Raw genomic sequence first — 24,960 nt, 5'->3', positions numbered from 1 at the left:
AATTTCACTTTGTTTAAAAATCAAACAAGACTGGTCTGGGGGGATACAAGATGGTGACTGAGCAGCATGCAATATGCTGAGTTCCTGAAACCTATGTCTTTCCTCTTACCTAATTACTATATGTATATCTGAGATGGTTTGGAAGAGGAAGACTAGGCTGGCCACTTACCATGCAAATCTGGTCCTACAATAGTCTGGTTGATTCTCACGTGGTTCGCACTTTCAGGACATCTGGAGGGGAGATGCAGAGGTTTTCAGGAGAGGAAGAAATGCTCCTGCCTCCTCCTAGCCTGACTACATCACTGATAATAAATTTAAAAAGAATATGGGGTGGAAGAGTGTGTTTGTAGAAGTGTGGCCCAAAAGACAGCAATTAGATGTAGTCAGTCATTGGATGTTGTTGGATGCTGGACATAGGCCCCAACCCATTGCTTGTATTTCATGCATGGCAGGCAGACAGGCAGAGCAGCTACAAGACCTTCAAACCCCTTTCATTCATCTTGCTACTTGCATAGCAAATCTGGAAACCCAAGCAAAGGCAGTTTCATTTTCAGGAATACTAGCTGTTCCATCAAGTGTGGTGACCGCCTGGAGCAATGAGGGTTTACAATGTTCCCTGTCATTGAAAACACTTGTTCGCTGGGCACACTCATTGGTGGGCAAGGGAGAAAGTGCTGAGGCACTCTCCTTAGATCTTGCCAGATGTTGGACTTGTGGGACCAATATGTCAGCACATCTGTGTTCATGTCCTCGATGGTCTCTGCAAGATTAGCGTGTCAAAGATATTTGAGCTGCTATTTTCTTTGCTTGTGTCAGAAATGTGAATTTTTTCTCAACTGCTTTTGCGATTGTCTGGGACAGAAATGAGGAATGTTTTGGGGCAACCTTGCTTTGATGTTTTCCTGTGGAGGAGGAAGTGCAAGGCTTCAATGACAGGGTGCTGCTCTGATATACAGTACTGTCTTACCTGCCCAATAATGGTATTTCCTCCTGTGCAACATCCCTCCTCTACCTCAACTTCGGACACTCTAGTTGACAGAACTAGTCTGTCAGCATGTTCTTCATATGTGTTAGTTTGTTGGCCTGCAGGGTGAGTCTCCCTTTCACACGGGGATCACATAATGTAGTGAGCATATATGTGGGGTTTCTGATCAGAGCTCCTAGTATCTATGTCACCTGCTTTTCCAAGGACTACAGACAGTGCAACACCTCAGCTCCTATTCCCTCTTCCTATTGAAATCCCTCCAAAATTTCTAACAGGATGTTTACTATAGGGATGACATCTGCCAAGGTGGCACTTGTGGCACTCAGCTCCTCTGTGCCCTTAAAGGGCTTCAGGATTTTCACAAGGTGTCTCACGATGCCCAATCATGAGGCCCCTAGGGCAGGGGTGCTCCGGGGGGGGGGGGGCATGAAGGAGATTCCAGAGGGGCTGCAATTGGAGTACCGCAGGGGAAAATGCATGCAGCCACCAGTGGACCTGATCCCACCGGCAGCAGAAAAACAGAGAAAGAGGCCATGCAGCCACCAGTGGACCTCATCCCACCAGCAACTGAGCAGAGAAGGACAGCCTGGTATTAGAATTAGTGGTATTAGAATTCGTGAGAGAAGGACCTCCTGGGATGACGTCACCGGGGTCGGCATCATAGTTAGCTAGCTCCAGACCACCATCCCCCCCCATCGGACGCCATCCTCCCCCGAAAAACTTTGATATTATAATTTTTTGCTTGGAGTTGGATCAATTTATCTGGGGCAGCCGTTTCGCCGTGATCTGCAGCGAAAACGAAGCTTCTGAGGCTGGTAAGGACTTAAAAATGGTGCAGCCTTCCCTGCAGCATCAGTGTCTCGGGCCTGGACTCTGTTCCTTTCAATCAGCGTCCATCCTCCCCTGGAACGCTTTAATACCTAAAGATTTTTGTTCGGAGTCTGACCAGCGAGTCTGGGGCTGCCGTTTTGCCGCGATTTGCATCAAAAACGAAGCTTCTCAGGCTGGTTCAGTTTTAAATCAGTGCGGCCTTCCCCACAGCATTGGTGTCCCAGGCCTGAGCTCCCTCCCTTTGCATTGACGGCCATCCTCCCTACCTTATTTAGCATCTAGCTTCTGAATTTGTGGGGGTTGCAGAGGATGCCTGGGGCTTCGGAATTGCCACGTTTTGGGATGGAATTGAGCGTTCCTGGGCCCGTAATGTGCCATAGATTGGCGAGATCCTCTCTGCACCATCATAGTGTGGCCAAGATGGCTGCCACAAACGCGGGAGACCACACGACTCCGGTTGCTGAAGTATCGGAGGAAACCCTGTGCAAGATATCCACAAGGGTGGCTGAAGTGGTGGATGCCAGGCTCCTTAAAATTCAGACCTCCATCGAAGATGTTGTAAATGCTGTTGAGGGGCAGGCTAAACGGCTGGATGAAGCGGAGCACAGATTGCCTAATCAGGAAGACAGGCTGCATGCGGCAGAAAGGCAAGTACAAACGTTTACTGCACAGAATTCTTCATTGCTAGACCGGCTAGAGGATCAAGAAAATAGGAATCGCCGTAATAATCTTAAAATAATAGGCCTTCCTGAATCTGTGCCAGACCAGGAACTGTATGATCTTATTTAAACCTGGCTGCCCAGTCATTTGGGCCTGACTTTGAATACTGGCTGCTTGCGCTGTGAAAGAGTGCATAGAATGGGGCCGCCTAGAACCGATGCTGGCAAACCACGGCCAGTGATGGCCAGAAATCTTAACTGGTCTCACAAAATTCAGCTTATGCGAGCCTTTCAGCAGCACTCTGGAGTGGAGTACCAGGGGCACAAGATTCTGCTTTTCCATGATTTCTCCGCTGCAGTATCTGCACAACGGAAAGCCATGTCTCCTGCCTGCACAGAGTTACATAAAAGGGGGATACCGTTTGCCCTACTTTTTCCTGCTAAGTTACGAGTTCAACACAATGGAACTGTCCTCTTTTTCAGCAAGAAAGAATATGCCAATTCATTTATCTCTTCGCTAGAGCCAGGCAATGTTACTTGAAGGACAGAGTTATACTGGCTTTGCTGTGCCAGTGCCACAGTCTTTCTTCTGTTCCTCCAATGGATTACATAATTGATTGTTTCTGGTCCTATACAGAGGAATGGGCCGTTGTTTTATGGTTCTGTTGGTAGTTTCACCTCCCATGTTCTCTTTAATTTGTTCTAATATCTGATGTTATAAGACAAGTGTCGGGGGGGGGGGGGGGGGGATGGATGGGAGAGATGCTAAGGGGAGGAGGGGGCAGAGGAAAGCCAGTAAACCCTCCAGGGCCGCTGGGTACTTTGTGCCTCTTGAGGAGCAAGGAGTTCTGGGTGTGGATGTATTTGGGGTGTGTGAGGTGTGTGGAGTATGTGTGCTATGTGTGGGTATGGCTGTGGTTTGTGTGTGTGAGTGAGCAACTGGCTGGGGGGGAGGGGGTGTAGGGGAACCTCTTTCTGTTTGCAGGACGTAGTGTATTTATGGCTGTTTCATTGTATGCCAAGCTGTTTTCTAAGGCCCAGGCTGGGGGGCCTTGGAAGTCCAAATATGAATAATGACATTTTTTTATGTGTCCTTCTGGATTCAAGGTATGGCGCAGGTTAAAATTGTCTCACTGAATGTGGACGGGGTACACTCCCCGATTAAGCGAAAGAAGTTACTCACAATGTTTAAGCGCATGCGGGCCCAGGAGGTATTCCTGCAGGAAACGCACCTTTCAGATAAGGAGCACGCTAAACTACAAAGAGACTGGGTGAGTCAATGCTACTTTTCCTCCTTTAGTTCAAGGAAGCGGGGGGTTGCCATTCTAATCCATAAAAATGTACCATTTCAGCTAGCGCAGACATACCAGGATCCAGAAGGGAGATATGTGATTGCTGTAGGTACAGTCTATGATCAGAAAATGGTGTTGTGTAATATTTATGCTCCTAATATATATTCTCCTCTATTTTTTGCTTCCTTGGTGAGTCGTCTACCTGAGTTCCCTAACTATCACCTGGTAGTCGGGGGGGACTTTAATACAGTGGCTAATAAGCAGCTAGATATTAGACCCCCCCAAGCCTATACAAAATCAAGACAGGAGTAAAGGTGTCAATCTCTTATGTGATGAATTGCAATTAATGGACATCTGGCGGGTATTAGGGGTGTGCATTCGTTTTCGCCGTATTGGCGATCCGCAACGTTTACTGCACTATTCGTAGTATTCGTGGGGAAGCGAAACGTATAGCGATTCCCCACGAATACACGAATATTCGCCGAATTATACGGCCACCTAAATAAAAATTTAAACAACCCCCCCACCCTCCTGACCCCCCCAAGACTTACCAAAACTCCCTGGTGGTCCAGCGGGGAGTCCAGAAGCCATCCCCTGCACTCTCACACCCTCGGTGCTGTTTTCATCATGGCGCCGATAGCCTGTGTCACAGGGGCTACCGGTGCCATTGGTCAGCCCCTGTCACATGGTCACCGGCGCCATCTTGTGCTCCTACCATGTGACAGGGGCTGACCAATGGCACTGGTAGCCCCTGTGACATAGTATGGGCAAAGGCTATCGGCGCCATTTTGAGTCCTGGCATCGGACGGCCGGAGTGCAGGAGGTCGCTCCGGGACCCCCGTTGGACCCCCAGGGACTTTTGGCCTGCTTGGGAGGGCCTCCTGACCCCCACAAGACTTGTCTAAAGTCCAGCGGGGGTCCGGGAGCGACCTCCTGCACGCCGTCCGTCCGCATGATTTGAAATTGCGGTGTATCTCTTCTTGCGCACCGAGACGCGTGTAAATGAATGCACAAGTGCTCATTTTTAAATTAGCCTACAAGGTTTTATGGGTGGTTAAATGATCTCCAGTGGCTAACATGAGTGTGTGTGTTATAATGGGACTTCACTTCAGGTATGGAATCTGGGCATATATTTGGATTCTCAATTGGTTTTTAAGTCTCATATTCATCATTTGGTTAAGGTCTCTTTTTTTAAATTTATAATAAGACCACTTAGATATTTTCTGAAGCCGGATTTATTTAGAACACTTCCACAAGCTTTGGTGCTGAGTAATTTGGATTATTATAGCAGTTTGTGATGAAACTTCCCACTAAACTGCTGTTTTCTTTGCAATTGGTGCGACATGCAACAGCCAGATTGATCAGCGGTACCATGAAAACTGACCATATTATACCAATATTGTTCACTTTGCATTGATTGCCAGTAAGATGGAGATGTCAGTTTAGAACAATGGTCATAATGCATGTTACTTTCTGAGAATAATTGTATTTTAGCTGTTAACTTACATTGGTATGAACCTTCCCATCTTTTGAGGTCTTCTGGCATAAATTTATTACAGTTGCCCACTAGGGGTGTGCATTCGTTTGCAATATATTAGCAATCCGCAACGTATATGTCCATATTCGTTGTATTCGTGGGGTCGTGAAACGTATCGCGATTCCCCACGAATATAACATATCATCCATTCCATATGTTTGGCGCCGCAAGCTTTTCTTAGCCGCCATTTGAAATTGGAGAATGCCATTTGGGTGTATCCGTAGCCAAAAACTAGCCCTTTCCTATGAGTCATCAGTGACCTCACAGCCCTGTCAGGGTGGGTCGGACTGGTTGGCAAGGAGACCAGAATGCAACGTATCAGTGAAAAGAATTTTTGCAATGCCACCAATCGCGCTCTCACTCAGTGGTCGGTGACATTTTTCGTGATGACCCAGCACTATATATACTTAAGCACGAGGCGTGCCACGCACTTTCTTTGCACGGGTGATCTGGGGAGGTTGGGAGGTGGTCTATCTCTGCAGAAGGTGGCTGCACTCAGAACTAGTCTGAGTTCTCAAATCTGTATTCAATTGCTAGCTAGGCTAGTTACTTAGATAGAAAAAGATATTTGTTCTTCATTTGGCTGCAGTGCCAGATAGCCCTGTTTGGTTTTTTTTAAGCACTTTTTTTAGTGCCACAGAGAGAAGCTGCTAGCTAGTTTGCTGGAATTTCCATAGAAAAATATATTTCATAGATTTTCCTACTCCGCCAATTCCAGATTTTTTGTTAACTGCATTTTTTAATTGAACTCACTCAGTTTCTCTGTGCACTGGGCATCAGTGCCAGTGGGCACTGGGTAGTTTTGCAGTCTCAAGTATATTATTGGGACAGTCTGTGCAGCCAAAGCCCCAGTGGGCCTCTTTTGTAGTTACAAGCTCGGTGTGTGCACACACATTACATTAGTGCATATCAAGGCACTGTGCCCGTGGGCAGCCAGTAGGCACTAGGCAGTGACATTAAATCCATAATGTCGGAGATCACGTGAGGTAGCGTGGGAGATGGATGTAGGTTTCCCCTGCTCCGTGCTTCGCCTCCCCATCCAGCCCCATTTACAGTACTAAAACTGCTTCGGACCCCACAAAATCTTTTTTTCACATAATCTGCTTGTCGGCGGCATATCGGGCTTTGCAATGATGACGTGCGTGATCCGTAAAGAAAAGGAGAGGGAGAAGGACAAAGCTCGAGACCACGATCCGCCATCTTGCCCCGAGACCACGCCGCTCGCGTCCTCCAAATCATTATCGGACCAAGAGACGATCAAAAGCGCGGTGGCAGCGGTACTTGGTCCGGAATTAAAGACCATTGCGGACAAGCTATCGGAATTGACCCAAACACTTAATGGATATGAAGCCCGATATGAGGAGGTGGAAGGTAGGGTCTCTGATCTGCAAGATGGCCTGGCCACTGCACAGCGAGACATTATGGCTCTTCAGGCCTCGATGGCGCAACAAGTGCAGTGCGCCGAGAACCTGGAGAACCGTTCCCGCCGCTCCAACGTACGATTAATAGGGTTGCCAGAGACGATCAGAGACCAGGATCTCTCGTCTTTTTTAGAAACCTGGCTGCAGGACCAATTGGAGCTCCCGAATACTCACGGGCCTCTGCGGGTGGAGCGTTCGCATAGGCTAGGCCCCAGGCAACTTAACACTACGCGACCCAGGCCAGTGCTTGCCAAACTTCATAATTACACCCATAAAATGGATATACTGAGGGCAATGAGAGGGGGCCATTCACTTCTCTATGATGGAAAAAAAGTCCTTCTCTTCCAAGACTTCTCCGCGGGCGTCGCAGCACAAAGGCATGCTATGGCACCTCACTGTTCTCACCTTATCAACATGGCCCTGCAAGCTACATTAATATATCCGGCGCATCTCCGAGTGGTCACCTCATCCAGAACAAAATGGCTAGACAGCCCAGAAGCAGCTCAAACCTTTGTAAGTGAGCACCGGAATGCATTACCGGCAGATCTGAGAGCTGAAAAGGATTACATAAGAATGGTAAAGGCATGATTTTCTTTTTATGTAGGCATACTGTTAAGCACCTCGCCCGCGGCCATCCCACACACGGGCCTGCTCACCTTTATGGTTCCACAGCGGGTCCTGGGTCGACCTCTCTCGCGGTAGTTGCCAGCCCTGCAGGCCCCGGCGTCTCGCGGCGGTGGTTGCCAGGCCTTCCACTGCGCGCCAGGCCTCACGCCGAGGCTCAGCATCCTCTGCCATGTTAGCCATGTCCCTACACGTGCGCGCGCGCGGACGGCTCAGACTCATGTAGGGCCAAGGGCGGGTGTTAGCTCCGCGGCGCGCCAATTGATCCCTTGATATAAAGAAGTTCCTGTCTATGCTTCCTTGCCTTGGCAATCGGGTTGGTTTGTTCTAAGATTGCCTCTGCGTTTGTTCCTGCTCTTGCCTGTTCCTAGTCTTGTTCCAGGATCCTTCTGTTTCAGTTCTGTTCTTGACTTGTCCTGCATCCTAGATCCTGCATCCTGCTTGTTCCTGTGATCGTCTGTCCCTCAGACTGTCTTACTGGTACTGACCTCAGCTTGCTCCTGACCTGCCTACCTGCCTGCCGCCTGCCTCAAGACCTCAGCCTGCCTTTGACTTCATCTGACCTCCGGTACCTGACCCCTGCTTTACTGACCATTCCTCGGACTGACTGCTGGACCTTGACCTTTGCCTGCCTGACCTTGTCTCCAGATTCTGGCTCTGTACCTCACCTTGTCATCACCAACTCTGTTCTGGTTCTCCTTGTTCCAACCAGCCTCCAACTTCAAACCCGATTGTGCTCCACCTGTGTCCGTGAGCACGCCGGACTTTCATTCTCTCAGGAGACCCTGTGAGGCCCACCTAAGTCCAAGTGGCCCGGGTCCCTATGGGCTCCTCCTGGGGGGACCTTGGGCTTCCAGTGGTGAAGCTCTTCACAGCCTCTGTCTCCTCCAGTGCTATGACCCCTGGGGGCAGTTACCTCCTGTTCCCTTTCAGGAGGCATTCCTTCACTGTCCCAGGACAAGGGTCCACCCCTGAGCGCAACACATACAAATAATAATGACTATGAATTGATTATTTTGTTCATGTTTTACTGTGTTTTATATCTTTTTATATTTTATGCATTGTATGCATGTTTTTATGGAATCTACATTGAACACATTTCATGGAAGAAGCGGAATATGAGTGATTAAATAAATAAAATACATACATAAATGTTTTGAACAACAGAACTGGAATGAAGAGTGATGTTTGGACAGAACAGGCTGCAGAAGAGCTCCGGACACTGAAGAAAGCCCTACAGGCTTTGAAAGGACTTTCTTTTTTCCCCTATGCAGGAAGTCATGGGACCTTGCATGGTACATGACCCTACTCATGTGCCCCCATACAGTAGTATAACTGTACAAACATTTTCTTTCAATCATCTATTTGCTATAATGCTACTTTGTGTTTGTGGACAGCCTCCCCAATGTGTCAATGCTTTTATATATTTGGGAATCTCTGTGTCTAGTGATAACATCTCTGATACAGAGATTGCATATTGCATTCAGTCTGCATCCAAAGCATTTAGAAGGTTGTCAAAATCTCTTTGACATTACCATAGCATCACCACAGCAATTAACATGAAGGTCTACCATGCTGCAGTGCTGACTGTACTTCTGCATGGCATAATGTCCACATGCCTAAGCATTGGCTCTCAAAGATTCTCCTTTATGCTGAGCTAAGTTAGGGGCAGGTGACAAAAAAGGTCAAAAATAGAGTTATAAGGGCATTTTGAAAAATAAATTGAAAGAAGCAAATATCAATATCAAGAACTGGGAAGAATTTGCCAGAGATAGATTTAAATGGAGATCTGTGATGAATGATTCTATTCAAACAGCTGATGCTAACAGGGAGGCAGCATATCAACAACACCATCTTCAATGGCACCGTATTGTCCATTTAGTCACAGAGGCTGCTTCCTTTCAAATTCTCAACTGTATTTTTTTGGCTTCTCATCGCTGGGCTAACAGGTGTTAAATTTCCCTCCTCTACAGTCATTGTCATATGTGACAAACTGCTGAATATGCACTAACATAATTTAAGGTGTACATTAAAAACTTCAGCCGCGTCTGGAGGGTCAGGAGTACTGGCTAAAGCACATCCTCAGAGACAAGAATGCACCATACAAGAAGTGCAGTTACGTGTCCACCAAGAACGTCAAGAGGTGTCCCAATGCTGCTCCCAAGCCTGAGAAAAAAGATGGTGTTGTATTCTGTGCTAAGCATGCCCACAAGAATGCCTTAGCACTTCATGCCCAAATGAAGAAGTCAAACCATAGGCCAACTGGTGAAACACTGCTATGCCAGCTGAGCTCATATTCCAGAGGAGATCTAGGATCACAAATTCAGAACAGAAGTCGCATCAAGGACAACAGAATTCTAGATGAAGACAACTGGAGTGATGTTGTCGAGCAGGACCCTGCCATGGTGGATCAGACATGGAGAGGAGACCCTGACAGTGAGACCGACAATATAGACAGTGACCAAGAGGACTCCCTAAAACATGCTGATGTCTAGGGATGTGAATCGTTTTTTGACGATTTAAAATATCGTCCGACATATTTTAAATCGTCAAAAATCGTTAGGGCCACGATACAATACCAATTCCCCGATTTATCGTCAAAAAATTGTAAATCGGGGGAAGGGGGAGGGCAGGAAAACCGGCACACTAAAACACCCTAAAACCCACCCCCGACCCTTTAAATTAAATCCCCCACCCTCCCGAACCCCCCCCCCCAAATGCCTTAACTTACCTGGGGGTCCAGCGGCACACTAAAACACGGCACACTAAAACCCCTTAAAACCCACCCGACCCTTTAAATTAAATCCCCCCCCTCCCGAACCCCCCCCCAAATGCCTTAAATTACCTGGGGGTCCGTAGCGGCGGTCCATAGCTTAAATTACCTCCGTAGCGGTGGTCCGTAGCTAAATCGGGGGAAGGGGGAGAGCAGGAAAACCGGCACACTAAATCGTGTAGTCTTCAGCCAGCGCCATTTTGCAAAATGGCCGCCGCAAAATGGCGGCGGCCATAGACCAAAATGATTCGACGAAGGAGGTCGTTCCAGACCCCCGCTGGACTTTTGGCAAGTCTTGTGGGGGTCAGGAGCCCCCCCCAAGCTGGCCAAAAGTTCCTGGGGGTCCAGCGGGGGTCAAGGAGCGATTTCCTGCCGCAAATCCTTTTCCGTACGGAAAATGGCGCCGGCAGGAGATCGACTGCAGGATGTCGTTCAGCGGAAGGGGGGGGTCAGGAACCCTCGCTGAACGACCTCCTGCAGTCGATCTCCTGCCGGCGCCATTTTCCGTACGGAAAATGATTTGCGGCAGGAAATCGCTCCTTGACCCCCGCTGGACCCCCAGGAACTTTTGGCCAGCTTGGGGGGGCCTCCTGACCCCCACAAGACTTGCCAAAAGTCCAGCGGGGGTCTGGAACGACCTCCTTCGTCGAATCGTTTTGGTCTATGGCCGCCGCCATTTTGCGGCGGCCATTTTGCAAAATGGCGCTGGCTGAAGACTACACGATTTAGTGTGCCGGTTTTCCTGCTCTCCCCCGTCCCCCGATTTAGCTACGGACCGCTGCTACGGAGGTAATTTAAGCTATGGACCGCCGCTACGGACCCCCAGGTAATTTAAGGCATTTGGGGGGGGTTCGGGAGGGGGGGATTTAATTTAAAGGATCGGGGTGGGTTTTAGGGGGTTTTAGTTGCCGTCTTTTAGTGTGCCGCTGGACCCCCAGGTAATTTAAGGCATTTGGGGGGGGGTTCGGGAGGGTGGGGGATTTAATTTAAAGGGTCGGGGGTGGGTTTTAGGGGGTTTTAGTGTGCCGGCTCACGATTTTAACGATTTTCACGATACTTTACATACCCAAACGGCAACAATACGATTCCCTCCCCCTCCCAGCCGAAATCGATCGTTAAGAAGATCGAGGACACGATTCACATCTCTACTGGTGTCTACACAGCATAAGAAGTGGCACTGATTATGCGTGAGAAACTTGATTTGCTTACAGACTCTTTATATTGACCAGTTCAAACGCTTGCAGCTCCTTCAGACATATTTCAATGGCGCCAAAGGCATGGGGACTTCAGTATGATTCCTACAATATAACAAGGGTGCATATCAAAATACTTCAATGCAACACTCTACTGGATGTTAATGTTTTTATGAATGTTTTAGCACCTACAGATCCCAACACCTACACATGAAACAATTATTTTAACAAAATCATCTAAATTAAAAAGAAATTTCAATAAGAAAGAAAAGCGGGCTTTGTACATTCTAATAAATCAGTATTTGGTTGCAAAACACCATCACATCTTGACTCCTTCCTGATTTAACATTGACTCACATCAAAAGTTTAATCTACTAACTTTCATTGAGCACTTCCATTTATCACAGCTTTTAAGAGAACAACATATTCAGGTTATTTTTGCAAACCTTCAGACAGTTGAATTCTCAGCTGTCTGTTGATTCTTCCTTCACTTTTTTGTAGTTCCTCTCTGAACATGAGAACAGATGACCCATACAGATTTCTCTTTTTATTTCCAATAGTTTGCAGACATGTTTCTTTAATTCACATTTTTCTCAGGCCCAGCCCTTTCTTTTTCTTTTCTCTTAATCACGCTAAATGTAAATTGTATATAAAGGGCACCAAGGTAAATGTGAGATGTATTACACCTTACTGATTGTACAAATAGAGTTGATTGAAAGACTGAAGGGCAGGGATCAAGAACACAATGATTCAATTTTTTTTCACAACAGAAAATTCAATTTAGCTACTCAGCTTAACCACCTGCACCATACAGATTGTATGTATATTTCAGAATTCCTCAGATAAGTAATGCTGGCTTTTGAAAATGGAAAGGTAATCTTGCTCAACAGAGGTGAAAGAAAAGTCAAATTCATTCTTTTGCTGGAAGCAGAAAAGTGGCATTTTTATTTTCTGTTCTCTTTCTGTAATTATATTGCATTTATTAAACTAAGCTTAGCAATATAGTATAAAAGCCAGGCTGTATTCTAATAAGTAACTCCTGGGGGAATTCTGCACACAAAATTTTAAAATTCTGTAAAATTCTGCCTACTTTATATTGGTCAAAATAACACAATATACATTACAGCCTTTAAGTAATTAACTTAAAAATGTAAGACAGAAAAATAATTATTCAAAGATGTAGAGTTTTAAATATTTTGAGCAGAATTCCCCTAGAAGTACACTGTAGGAGTGTCCCTTACACCCTTTCTCCCTACTCCCCTGGCTAAACCCCTTTCACTCTGCCCTCTCAGCCTCTAAATTCTCCACTCTCCACTATCTCTCCCCTTCCCCTCCAACTCAACTCCTTCAACTATTTCTATCCCGCAGCCCTCCACTCCTAGAATTTGACCACTTTCTCATACAGTCTTTCACACAGGCTCTCTCTGTCCCACTCTCACACACATACATGTTGCGAGTGTAGCCTTCAGGGGCCGATGGAGCGGGCTCAGCGTACGTCACTTAGCTCATAGGAGAGCGGAGCCCTTGGGCCATAGGACGGCTCAGGTAGAGACATGAGTCACACCCATGGTGAGGTGTGTGTGCAGAATGGGCGGCACCTGAGCAGAGCTGGATGGAGCTAAGAACACAGGGCTACAACGTAGGTCTCTGGCTAGGACTAGGAACTTGGAACATTGAAGAGCTCAAGGAGGATGACGTGGAGCTTGGGACTCTCGAAGAGTACATCGTGAAGCTTGGGACTTGGAACGTGGAGACGTGGAGATAAAGACTTGGAATGTGGAGCTTAGAACATGGAGCTTGGAACGTAGACTTGGAACGAAGACATGGAGACTTGAGATGTAGGCTTGGGTCGTAGACTTGGGATGAGGAAGGCGAGTCCCTCAGGTGCCCTACACAGCACAAGGGCTGGTCGTGGACCACACCAAAGACTCAGACGAAGAACATGGGGACATGGGAACTTAGACGTAGACTTGGAGATGTGGACTAGGACGAGGAAGGTGAGTCCCTCAGGCACCCTACACAGCATGTGGGGCTGGTCGCGGACCACACTGAAGACTCAGACAAAGAACATGGACACAGGCGGTGATGAGCAAGACCCTCAGGCACCCTACACAGCACATGGGGCTGGTCGCGGACCACACTGTCCTCTTCGCACCACACACAGCTGGATGTTCAAAAACGATTCACATCCCTAGTAGGCAGTCTGGCATGGGGCGTGCAGTTGTTGATTCATCTTCTTCATCTGGGCAGGTATCTCTACACAAGCTGTCACTTGAAACTCTTATGATTCCATGCTTTATTGCTCACATATGTTGGTAAAGGAGCATGGTGAACCCCTTGATGGTCAGATAGTTATTTAGTAACAGATCCCATCCAGATCTTATGAATGCAGCAGTGGCGATGCATGACAAGGAGCCTTTGCTTCCAACATTATTTAAGGGAAGACTCCCATATTGAACACAGTATAGAGATTTTCCTCTTGAAAGAGGTGCAGTGGCCCAGAGGAGAGCCAGAGCCAGATTGTGGGCCCCATTTTGTTCAGGCAACTTGTTTTATTCAATAATATGCAGTATGTCTGTTGCTTTGATAGTGTCACCAGGTTTAAGATGAGTGACACTGAGCATTTTGGTTGATAAGTAGATTATTTGGATAGCTGATTCGCTTCAGTTTTGGTATAAGTAGCATATCCTATCTGATAACCTTTGGCACTGCCCAGTAAGGGGGATCTTTTTCTCTTAGCTCCATCTATCCAAGGGTAAGGTGCGACTTAAACTAAACACATAAAAGTTGCAGGGCAGTTATTAGTTGTGGTCTTGATATGTTTGTTGCAATATACAATATGTACCACTGAGCTGTATGTTACACCAATATACCAGGTTTTGAACATGGGCCCAGATGGTTTATAATATTATACAGCATTACTGAGTTCATGATATGGCTGCAGCAAGGTTAGTGGGGTGTCCTTGGGGAGCGAGGTTTAGCTGCTGTGGGATGTGGTGGATTTGACCACATCCAAAGACTCATGGCAAGTATTGTATTTATGAGCTGGTTGGACAAGTTGCATGGGTGGGAGAGCTGAGATGAGTTGCTTGTTAAGTCTGTAGTTTTGAAGGCCAGGACTGGCCTGCTCACCACCCAAAATAATTATATTGCATATTAATAAGTGACTCTTGCTCTTTTATGGACAACATTTACATAGTAATCAATAAATGAACTGCAAAATAACATGATGGATGAGATTTTGAGGGACCTGTGTCCCAGACAGCGAAAGGCAGAAAGGGGTTGGCTTCTATGACCAACCCTGCAGCAGCATAATATTTAATGAGTGGTTATCATGTTTCTTATTGAGAGCTTAAGAATTGAAATGCAGCAGACGAAGGTGTGATCACTCCATGGGAATTTAGGAATTTAGATGGCATATATGTTGCTGTCCTATGATGGAATCATATGCAATTAACCTATGCTGAGTACATATTAGGGGTGTGAATCGTGTGATCGATCGTCTTAACGATCGATTTTGGCTGGGGGGGAGGGAAATCTGATCGTCGTGTTTGGTTTTTTTTTTTGGTTTTTTTTTAAATCGTTAAAAATCGTAAATCGGGGGAGGGCGGGAAAACTGGCACACCAAAACAACCCTAAAACCCACCCCAAACCTTTAAAACAAATCCCCCACCCTCCCGAACGCCCCCAAAATGTTTTAAATTACCTGGGGTCCAGTGGGGGGGTCCCGGCGCGATCTCCCGCTCTCTGGCCACGGCTGCGTTAAGAGAAATGTCGCCGGTGGCCCTTTGCCCTTATCATGTGACAGGGCAAAGGTAGCGCCGGCGCCATTTTGGTTCCTGGCTCCCGACGTCACGCGTGCAGGAGATCGCTCCCGGACCCCCGCTGGACCCCCAGGGACTTTTGGCCAGCTTGGGGGGGCCTCCTGACCCCCACAAGACTTGCCAAAAGTCCAGCGGGGGTCCGGGAGCGACCTCCTGCACGCGGGCCGTATTGCCAATATTCAAAATGGCGCCGGCGCTACCTTTGCCCTCACTATGTCATACGGGCAAAGGTAGCACCCGGCCATTGTCAAGTGCTATTCTTCAACTTACTATTTCATTTTCGGGCTACAGATGAAATCTATTTGAATTGGACACTCATATGTTTTCAAAACTTTGATAAAATATTATATTTATTTATTTATTTATTTACGATTTTTATATACCGATGTTCATTTCAAAAAGAGATATCACATCGGTTTACAATAAGGTACAATAGGTAATTCACTATCCCCTAAAAGGGCTTACAATCTAAAATGTTTGTACCTGAGGCTAAGAGATTACAAAAATAAAACCATCAAAATCAAAGTTCTTAACAATTAAGCAAAAGCTATAACAAGGAGCATATTAAAGAAATAACACAAAGGGTTGCACGAAGGGGTGCTTGCTTGGTGCCTGTCAAACTGCCCGGCTCTGTTTGCAATGATGTCAGGGGAGGGGGCGGGTCTCAGAATCATGGTTTTCCCCACAGAAATCTCTTCTCAGTTTCAAAGGCAGTTTTTTTCAATTTTTTTGTCTTTTTACCTTAGATGTTAGCTGTTACAAGGTGATCAGCACTGGTGGGTAGCCCTCCCCATCACAAGCACCTGCTGGCTTGGCGCCTTTCAAACTGCCCGGTTCTGTTTGCGATGATGTCAGGAGAGGGGCGGGTCTCAGAATCATGGCTTTCCCCACAGAAATCTCTTCTCAGTTTCAAAGGCATATGTCAATCGCTTCTTTTATAGACAACATCTCACCGCAAATGACGAGAGGTCCGGACGGCAAGTGGTTTCACTGCCGTTGGCTGGCTTGCTGAAGCGGTAACATTGAAAAAATCACTTTGTGACATAAACAGCACTGAGAATTCACATACTTAGGGGCGGATTTTCAGAGCCCTGCTCGCGTAAATCCGCCCAAAACCGGGCGGATTTACGCGAGCAGGGCCCTGCGCGCCGGGAAGCCTATTTTACATAGGCCTACCGGCGCGCGCAGAGCCCCGGGACTCGCGTAAGTCCCGGGGTTCTCCGAGGGGAGCGTGTCGGGGGCGGTCCCGGTCGTCGCGGCGTTTTCGGGGCGTGTCGGCAGCGTTTTGGGGGCGGGTACGGGGGCGTGGCTACGGCCCGGGGCGGTCCGGGGGCATGGCCGCGCCCTCCGTACCCGCCCCCAGGTCGCGTCCCGGTGCGCAGGAGGCCCGCTGGCGCGCGGGGATTTACGCCTCCCTCCGGGAGGCGTAAATCCCCCAACAAAGGTAAGGGGGGGGTGTAGACAGGGCCGGGCGGGTGGGTTAGGTAGAGGAAGGGAGGGGAAGGTGAGGGGAGGGCGTTAGAGGATTCCCTCCGAGGCCGCTCCGATTTCGGAGCGGCCTTGGAAGGAACGGGGGTAGGCTGCGCGGCTCAGCGCGCGCCGGCTATACAAAATCCATAGCCTTGCGCGCGCCGATCCAGGTTTTTAGCAGATACGCGAGGCTCCGCGCGTATCTACTAAAATCCAGCGTACTTTTGTTTGCGCCTGGAGCGCAAACAAAAGTAGGCTATTCGCGCTCCTTTTAAAATCCGCCCCTTAGTCTTTTTGTTGTGTATATATATACAGCTTGGAGAAGAGACAGCTAAGTGGGGATATGATAGAGGTCTTTAAAATTATGAGAGGTCTAGAATGGGTAAATGTGAGTTGTTTATATACTTTTTCGGATAATAGATGGATTAGGAGGCACTCCATGAAGTTAGCAAGTAGCATATTTCCAACTAATTAGAGAAAATTATTTTTCACTCAATGTACAATTAAGCTCTGGAATGCCAGAGGATGTGGTTAGTGGCTGCGCACGCATGTTATAAAATCAGGTGTAGATTTGTGCGCGCCAGGTTGCACACACAAATCTAAACCCGCACATAAGTTGTTTTAAAATCTGGCCCTTTGTGTAGCTGGATTTAAAAAGGTTTGGATAATTTCTTGGAGGAGAAATCCAATAACTGCTGTTAATCAAGTTGACTTAGGGAATAGCAATTGCTATTACTGGCATCAGTAGCATGGGATCTACTTAGTTTTTGAGTACTTGCAAGTTGCCAGGTATTTGTAGCCTGATTTGGCCACTGCTGGGCTTGATGGACCCTTCCCACCCAGTATGACAATTTCTTATGTTCTTATGTTTTTACGTCAAAGTCATTATTTCCCTAGCTTCTTAGCCACAGAGAGCTTCCAGATCACTTTAGGCATCCCTACAGGGATTACCCAAACATTTGTCACTATATTTTCTAGGGATGTGAATCGTTTTTTGACGATTTAAAATATCGTCCGATATATTTTAAATCATCAAAAATCGTTAGGGCCACGATACAATACCAATTCTCCTGGCTGAATGACCTCCTGCAGTTGATCTCCTGCCGGCGCCATTTTCCGTACGGAAAACGATTCGCGGCAGGAAATCGCTCCAGGACCCCCGCTGGACCCCCAGGAACTTTTGGCCAGCTTGGGGGGGCCTCCTGACCCCCACAAGACTTGCCAAAAGTCCAGCGGGGGTCCGGAACGACCTCCTGCAGTCGAATCGTGTTGGTCTATGGCCGCCGCCATTTTGCGCCGCCATTTTGCAAAATGGCGGCGCAGAATGGCGGCGGCTGAAGACAACACGATTCAATTGCAGGAGACCGTTCCGGACCGCCGCTGGACCCCCAGGTAATTTAAGGCATTTGGGGGGGGGTTCGGGAGGGTGGGGGATTTAATTTAAAGGGTCGGGGTGGGTTTTAGGGTGTTTTAGTGTGCCGGTTTTCCTGCCCTCCCCCTTCCCCCGATTTAGCTATGGACCGCCGCTGGACCCCCAGGTAATTTAAGGCATTTGGGGGGGGGGGGTTCGGGAGGGTGGGGGATTTAATTTAAAGGGTCGGGGGTGGGTTTTAGGGTGTTTTAGTGTGCCGGTTTTCCTGCCCTCCCCCTTCCCCCGATTTAGCTATGGACCGCCGCTGGACCCCCAGGTAATTTAAGGCATTTGGGGGGGGTTCGGGAGGGTGGGGGATTTAATTTAAAGGGTCGGGGGTGGGTTTTAGGGGGTTTTAGTGTGCCGGTTCACGATTTTAACAATTTTCACGATACTCTAAACACCCAAACGGCGACGATACGATTCCCTCCCCCTCCCAGCCGAAATCGATCGTTAAGACGATCGAGGACACGATTCACATCTCTAATATTTTCCTATTTATTGATGATAAATATAAATCCTTTCTCTACACCCAACTCTGCCCCCTGGAATGCCCACATACAATTCAAGTAAAATGTGAAATTGTGTTTTGCAAGTATTTTTACATACATGGACCCAAAAATGATTTTCAAATGGTAATTTGCATAAAGAAATCAGGATTTCTATAAGAAAATTATGATCAGTGGTCTGCTAGCTATTCCTCAGGGACTGCCATTCTCACCTCTACCCTGACCCAGCAAGGGAAGCCACCATTTGTTGCGGCCTCCTGCCACCACATGACACGGCAGATACACTGATGCTCAGCTCAAAGGTATGTCCTTCTTAGGTGCGTGCACATGCCATTGGGCTACATTTAAAGGGCCTATGGTGGGAAAAGCCCGCAGCCCCATCTGATGACCTCATGAGCCTTGGGCCTATAAAAGGCCACTTCTACCAGTTCTCCTTGCCTTGGCAATAGGTCCACTACTTTCCCAGTAGAGAGAGGTGCCTTAGGGGGTCATTTTCCAATCGGATTGCTCATGATAAGGGACATTTTGCACACGAAAAGTCCCTTATCGCGTGCGATATCAAGATTGGGGTGGAGTCGGGGCAGTGTCAGCCCCGGAACAGGAGGAGTCGGGGCAGCACCAGGGCTGACACCGCAAAGACTTCGCCGACAGCGAAAGGTACGCGTCTTTTTCGCTGCCAGTTTCATGCCGAATAACTACACCTTTTATGGTGTAGTTATTTGTCGTGACACTAGCAGCGATCACACTGCGGAAGTGCGATCGCTGCCTGCTATCGCAGGACTGCCCCCCCCCCGGCCCCCATTACCACCGTATTCACTATGCCTTGCAGCATTAGAAAGTCCATCCCTCAATGTTTGTTCCTGTCTTCCTATTTCCGTTCCAGTGTTCGTGCATTCCTGGTCCTTGTATTCATTGTGTCCTGTGGTCTGTCTTTGACTTTTATTCAGGTTCTCATCCTGGTCAGTCTTAAGTTCCTTGGTGTCATCTATGCTCCTTGCCCATTTGTGCTGTTCCATGCCTCCCTGCCTGCCTTCCTGTCTCCGACTCTCTCCTCAGACATATCTTCAGTTTGACTCCTGCTTGCTTGACCTGACTACTCCTGATCTCCACCTGCCACTGACCACAGCTTGACTTTTGGCCATGCCTGTATTCCACCTGTCACCGACTACTGCCTGTTTAACAACCACGCCTGAACTCAGTCTGCTTGACTCTTGCCTGACTTTGGACCTCGCCTGAACATTGCCTGTCTTGACCACAGCCCATCTCTGATCACGTCTGAACCCAACCTGCCCTGGACAATGACATGAGATCCAACCTCTTCCACAGACTTCCATCTCATCACCAGAGGCCCACACATAAGTCCTGACAACCCCAGCACCAGAGAGTTCAACCTAAGAGGAATGAAGGCTGGTACAGGTGAAGCTTCAATTAGGTCTCTGCCACAGCCAACTCCGCTAGCTGACGGCGGGGTCCTGCAGGGCCCCTCCCTTCAGGTTGCGCCAACTCCACCTTGGTCCAAAGGTCTATGCCCGCAACATAAATACTTTTGAAAAATTAGTCTTAGAAAGCGTGCCTGATACACATGTACGAAAATCCAATCACACAAAGTACATGTTATAAAATCGGGCGTACATTTGTGCGCACCGGGTTGCACGCACAAATGTACGCCCGCGCGTACCTCTTAAAATCCGGACCTTAATGTTCTACAGTCATGCCCTATGCTTTCTTTCATTCCCTTTGTTTCTCCATATCTAGCTTTCAATACTATCCTACTTGCCCCACTCTGTCTCCTCTATGTTGCAGAGATATCCTCAGCCATAAACTAGAATAACTGTTTCATTTAATATCATTTACTACATTCTCCAAGACAAAATCTGAACTTTAATTCAACTGACCTCTAACTACAGACACAAGAAACTAGCTGACAGTGATAATCATTCCCAAATGGCAGAACATTAATCCCATCCCACTGTTCAATATTCTGAACTAGTAACTGTCATCTATCAGCGCCAAATCCGTACATTTTCCACTACAGAAAAGGTCTTATGCATGATAAAATGCAAGCACATTGGCTCACAATAATAGGCATGCCAAGAAATAAATTGCCACAATTTATTGAAGCTGATGAATACAATCACTATACTTTTTCTCTTTAAAGAAAGGCATGCGCTATATAGATTGCTTGATATTGCAAAAATAGACACAGAAAGCTGTTAACTAACCCCTTGTAATCTTTTTTTTTTTTTTACTTTTACTGGCTTTAAAATTCTTGCAGTAACTCCACTGAAATTATGTTAAACCCTTCAAAGCAGCCATGTTTGGAACACCATAATCAAGTATTGCATGCTGAATGACTTTTCATTGGTTCACGTATTGCATATGAGCAATACTGTTTGTAGCACAAAGTGGAGGAAGGATTATCAAATTATGGGCCTCATTTTCTAAAGTACCGCATTTTTCTAAAGTATCGCAGGCCTGCGGTACTTTAGAAAAATGCGGTAATAAGGGGCGGGGGGCTGAAACGGGGGGGCGGTCCTGCGCTAACCGGCAGTGATCGCACCTCCGCGGTGCAATCACTGCCGGCATCACGCCCAATAACTCCACCATAGAAGGTGTAGTTATTGGGCGCGAAATAGGCAGCAAAAAGGTTCCTTACCTTTTCGCTGTCCGCGCCGTCCTCACAGAGTTGCTCAATGAAACCAGGTAAAGTTGATATTACTGACCAATGTTTCAATATACTGTGTTTTATAGCTGTGGTTTTAGATGAATACGGAAGTGTGCAAACTATTCTTGAAACTTTCTCTCTATGCTGGACTCTCAATAAGTTATCTCGATTTGCATAAAGACCACGCTTAAACATTGGTCAGTAATATGAACTTTACCTGGTTTCATTGAGCAACCTATTTTTGCCACTAAGAAGGGTAAAAATTTAAGAGAGAGATTAAAAAGAAGAGAGATTTTAGGAGCTGACACCCAGCTTTGTGGCCAGTTTCAATGTGGCCACACTGCTCAGTCTGTTCTAATGTATTGCAAATTCAACAGTATCAGTTTAAATCTCATGCCCGTCCATATGTATTATCAGGACATTTCACTTGTTCATCTGAAAGGGTGGTCTACGCCATTGTGTGCCCCTGCACATTAGTATATGTGGGTCATACTAATAGAACTATAAGACAAAGAATAGTGGAACATAAGAGTTGTGCACACACTAGAAAAGAGTCAGCTCCACTGGTAAGCCATTGGGTACAGAAATCACATAGTGTAGACGATATAAAATTTTTTGTCATTAAACAATGTTGGAATGCTGAGGGAGATACACAGCGCCTTTTAACTCAATGGGAAAAACAATGCATTTTTGATTGGCAAACCTTGACGCCTCATGATTTAAATGCAGAGATAGAGTGGACAGCCTTTTTTTGAAGGAATATATGTATTAATTGCATATATAATGTTTTTTAGTTTATATACACTACTGCCAGTATTTGTATAAATGTGGAGATTTTATGTTAGTATGGTGAGTGTAGTGTATAAGTATGGATGTTTATGGGTTTGTGAATAATATTAGGTTATGATTTGAGGTATGAATGATGTCGCTATTGTAGGAAAATGTGTGGATGGTCGGTTAGTTTATATGTGGTCATGTCGTGGCGGATGTGAGTGAGTATTTGTAGGCGTATTTGCGTTGTTAGACATCACAGGTACAGTGGGTATATGTTAGGTTATTGGTCAGATGTTTGGTATCATGGAGTGTTTGTACATGTAGTTGGTAAGTGAGTGGAGGTTTTTTGTTTTTTATTTTATATTTTTTTTGCTTTGGTTTGATATAAAGGCAGTGTATGATGACGTCATGACATTGCGTCCCGTCGTGGGGGACGTTGAGGCGTGCGGCTCACTGCGTTAGGGCGGTGGCCTTTTGCAAGGTGTTTAAAAAGTTCAGGGAGAGATGCCACTGTTATGAATTGCGCTGCCCGCGGGTTCCCCCGCAAGCAGGCCACTTACCCTCACTGCCTTTCTTCACCGACGCAGCAGGACGCCGCCATTGGCTTGCCCACGTGGCCCGGAGGCCGCCCACCATCGTCCGGGCTTCCGTGGCCGGAGCCGCGGCTGTCTTCGGGGCTGGGACCGCCCCCGACGCCGATTCCACCTTCAAGGCTGAAGGCCGCAAAAGCCCCGGGCTCGAGTAGCGGCAGGAGCCGCCCCTGGGGCTTCCTGCAGCGGCTGGAGCCGCTGCCGACGTTGGAGCCTGCGCTCAGGCTCAGCCCTGCCTCTGCTGACATCCTACACACAGATGCTGTCCAGGCCGCTGGCCATGGTCCTGCACAGCCCCTGTTTCCTGCTCTCTAGGCGCGCGGCCGCGTCTTCTTCTACTATTTAAAGGGCCAGACACAGGAAGAGTCTGGGCCCTACCTTTATGACTGTTTCCTGTATCAGCCCTATAAAGGGCTGCTCTGTTAGTTGTCCAGGGCCTTGCATCGTTGTCGAGTCTTCGCTCTGGAGGCTCCGGCCTGCCAGAGTCCATGTAAGGTCTTCCAGTCTTCTAGGAGCTCCTCGTTTCGTTCAGCTGTTCCATGTCCAAGTCTTCATGCCTGAGGTCCTCGTCCAGGTGTCTTCATCCTCTTCGTCCTGGTGTTCCTGCCTTCTGTGATGTTCTCTCCTACACCATGCCTCATCTTCGCTCTCGAGCCTTCTAGTCCGGTAGGCCGGGGGTCCCTCAGATGCAGTACTCCTGAGAGGACTAGCCTGCCGGTGGACAGTTGTCCTGTGCTCCTGAGCCGTCAAGTCCAGGATGTGTGTTCCTGTGCTGTCCCGCTCCCGTCGTGGTCCGTGACCAGCCTTGGGGGCTGTGTAGGGCGCGTAACGGACAGGGTGGTCCGCGACTCAGTCCCGCGGGTGGCCTGAGTAGGGCGCCCTGAGAGACAGTGCCAATGTCCATGCCCCGTGTTGCCTTTGTGGATATCAAGAGTCTCATCTGGATGTCGTCCGCATCGATCCCAAGTGTCTACGTCATGGATGCCATTGCATCAGCCTTGTGTCCTCGCCATGGATGCCGTTGCATCAACCCTGAGTCTTCGTGCCTTGTGATGCCATCGCATCAGTCATGTGTCTTCCTCCCTGGATGCCGTCGTATCAGTCATGTGTCTTCCTCCCTGGATGCCGTGCATCAGCCATGTGTCTTCGTCCCTGGATGCCGTTGCATCAGCCATGTGTCTTCGTCCCTGGATGCCATTGCATCAGCCACGTGTCTTCGCCTGGATGCCGTCGCATCAATCCACAGTCATGTCTTCATGTCAAGGCCCGTCTGCCCTCAACCTCAGGCCAGGCCTGCTGCTCCATGCTGCTCGCAGCAGATCCGAAAGGGCCCAGAATGGTCGGAGGACCATTCACCTTCCAACATCCTTGGATGTTTGGCCATGGGAGCTTGCCGGCCTGGTGGAGGGTAGACCATCAGCCATGCGGGGCCACCGTCATCCCTTGGCTCAGCTCAGAAGGACTGGGTCAGGCTGAGGCCCATGGGCACACGAAACCACCGATGTATAACAGCCACTCACTATGGCGAATCTGTGGCACAGTCGGACGTTTTTGAGCTGGTTAGAACATGGATGGATTTGTAAATGATCGTTGTTTGCAGAATATACTATCTGGAAAATTGTTGAAACGGTAAGTGACTGGTACCGTATAGAATCTAGGTATAGTTTTTTGTCTCTTACATAATGAGGCAGAGTGTTTAGTAAGGGTGTTTTGGTATAATTTAGGTTTCCATCATCAGTGAAGATATTTGCTGCATCATGAGGAACATGGTCTTTCGAAGAAATGGGAAAAAGTTGGTGGCAGATTTGAAATCGGTGGACAGCCTGGGAAAAAGTTAAATAATAGACAGTAGAGATGTGAATCATGTGCCCGATCATCTTAACGAAAAAATCTGATCGTGGGTGATGTGGGTGATGTGAATCGGAATTGGTTCCGATTCACATCATTATTTTTTTTGTAGTGAGGCCCGACCCGTGAGGATCTCCCGTTCTCAGGCCGTCGGCTGCTACTCATAAAGATGGTGCCGATGGCACTTTGCCCTTACCATATGACAGGGTATCCGTGCCATTGGCCGGCTCCTGTCACATGGTAGGAGCACTGGCTGGCCGGTGCCATCTTTAAAGATGGCCGCCGCCTTCGTAAAGATGGCCACCGCCATCTTTAAAGATGGCCACCGCCTTCGTAAAGATGGCCGCTGCCATCTTTAAAGATGGCGCCGGCCATCCAGTGCTCCTACCATGTGACAGGAGCCGGCCAATGGCACAGATACCCTGTCATATGGTAAGGGCAAAGGGCCATCGGTGCCATCTTTATGAGTGGCAGCCGATGGCCTGAGAATGGGAGATCGCTCCCGGGACCACCACTAGACCACCAGGTATGTTTTGGGGGGCTCGGAAGGGTGG

At 47.9% G+C, this 24,960-nt stretch overlaps 1 long non-coding RNA gene across 1 annotated transcript in view; it reads left to right on the top strand.

Annotated features, from left to right (window-relative positions):
- Positions 1-24,960, top strand: part of LOC115088193 — a 161,643-nt gene that overhangs the window by 135,735 nt on the left and 948 nt on the right. Inside the window, exon 3 of the long non-coding RNA XR_003855722.1 lies at positions 3,583-3,746. This is a non-coding gene — a long non-coding RNA (uncharacterized LOC115088193). The remainder of the gene's footprint in view (positions 1-3,582; positions 3,747-24,960) is intronic.

Source organism: Rhinatrema bivittatum, chromosome 3 (assembly GCF_901001135.1).
Source record: "Rhinatrema bivittatum chromosome 3, aRhiBiv1.1, whole genome shotgun sequence".
Taxonomy (NCBI): Eukaryota; Metazoa; Chordata; class Amphibia; order Gymnophiona; family Rhinatrematidae; genus Rhinatrema; species Rhinatrema bivittatum.
Note: the sequence above shows the minus strand (reverse complement) of the source record. Positions and strands in the feature narration are given on the sequence as shown.